The sequence below is a fragment of the Octopus bimaculoides genome, chromosome 7 (genome assembly GCF_001194135.2).
Source record: "Octopus bimaculoides isolate UCB-OBI-ISO-001 chromosome 7, ASM119413v2, whole genome shotgun sequence".
Taxonomy (NCBI): domain Eukaryota; kingdom Metazoa; phylum Mollusca; class Cephalopoda; order Octopoda; family Octopodidae; genus Octopus; species Octopus bimaculoides.
The window spans coordinates 44,522,640-44,524,718 of NC_068987.1; positions in this window are offsets into that span (position 1 = coordinate 44,522,640).

Genomic DNA, 2,079 nt, shown 5'->3' on the forward strand with positions numbered 1-2,079 from the left:
CGTTACACTTTCAGCGCACCCACCCCCACTACTAACTTGGTCACCCAGATAGCGGAAGCTATCGACTACCTCTAGTTTTTCTCCCTGGAATGAGATAGAAGTTGTTTCCTGTTTGTTTACAGTGTTTATTGCACCTGAACATCTATATATATATATATGATGATGTGTGTTTGACTTTCCCTGTCTTGGCTCATTAGATAGATATCAATAAGTGTCATCATCATTCATGTGGGGTCCTTTACTTCCAGTTTTCCATGATAGCATATCCAGCCAAGGGGATATATTATCTTGTTTCTAAAAATAGGTGAGGGTTGGTAACAGGAAGGCACCCACCCATACAAACTCTGCTTCAGCAAATCTCATCCATTTAAGTGTGAAAAAGTAAACAGTTAAATGATAAATTACATTAGTGAATGCACACAAACTGTTTTCACCTACCAAATTTCATGCAAGATATTAGTCAAACTAAAGCCATGCTGAGAGGCTGAACATGGAACTGCAGTTGTGGAGTGAATTTCATTAACTACATAGCCCTTAGATAGATTTTATTCCTTAACCCTTTAGCATTCAGATTATTCTTATTTATTCACATTGTTTGGAATTACTGATATATTATCTTTCTGCATTGAGAGTTTGATGATGTGCTTGTCTATTTTTAGTATGACATCACGGGGTAGGTGTGTGAGGATGCGACCTGTCTTTCCATCACATCTTTGATTTTTTTGTTCAATTCTAAATAAACTCTTTAGAAAACAAGGTGAACATCAAAATCAAATAATCACTGAGAATTTTGATAGGATTTGTCATTGGACAAAAAGACGTAGCACCATGGGAAGCTGAATATGGTTAGTTTAAACATAAAACAGGTATACTATTCACTCCTTGTTAGTGTCCAATCATATCCATGATCCAGGAAAGTTCAAAATCTTGGATATACAATCATTCAAATTTTGTTGGGTAGCCTGTTAAAACTGTTTTAGCAGATCTGTAACAGCAAGTTCCTTATGGCAAAACTAATATCAACACTGAAGATTTGCAGTAACAATGAATGACAAATCATACAGCAATGGCTTGTGACAGTCACATAGCAGAATCCAATATATGGTTGGATGTGCTGGTATAGTTGCTTATATTTTGTCAACAATATTAACAAGTGTCTGTAGCCAAGATGCTTAATTTTAAAAAGTTTAATCTACTTAGAAAAAAGATGTAATTTTTGTGGTTAAGAAGTTTACTTTCCAACCAGATGAGTTTGGTTCTGCTGTGTGACACCTCAGGCAACTATCTTTTGTTAGATCCCCAGACTAGCCAAAGCCTTGTGAGTGGATTTGGTAAATGGAAACTGAAAAAAAAAAAAAAAAAAAAGCTCATTGTATATATGTGCTTGCATGCCTCCATGTCTTGATAATGTGATAGTTATAAACAAATGTCAGCATCATAAAAGTGGTGTTCTGCATATCTAATCTTCTGTGAAAAACGGTCACATCATGAAAAAATATTACTTTGCTTGGAAACAACTGAGAGCTGGCGACGGGAAGATCATTTCACCATAGAAAATCTGCCTCCATAAATCCCATCTGATCCATGCAAGTATGGGAAAGTGGATGTTATGATGCTAGATGTCTGTTAAGTTCAAATCATCTCTTTGGAACACAATTATTTGATTAAATATTTGCTAGTGACCTATGAATTTACGCAGTTAATTGTAGTTTGTTTATTTGTATTAACTTAGATTCTAGCACCCAGTACACACTGTGATGTGGCTGGCATAAGGGCAGGCAATTTCAGAGAATATACCAAAGCAGATATTGGCGTTTAATGCAGGGGTATCCAGAAGTGCAATGGCCCAGTGGTTAGGGCAGCGGACTCGCGGTCATAGGATCGCAGTTTCGTTTCCCAGACAGAGCGTTGTGAGTGTTTATTGAGCAAAAACACCTAAAGCTCCACGAGGCTCCGGCAGGGGATGGTGGCGAACCCTGTTGTACTCTTCCACCACAACTTTCTCTCACTCTTTCTTCCTGTTTCTGTTGTACCTGTATTTCAAAGGGCCAGCCTTGTCACACTGTGTCACGCTGAATA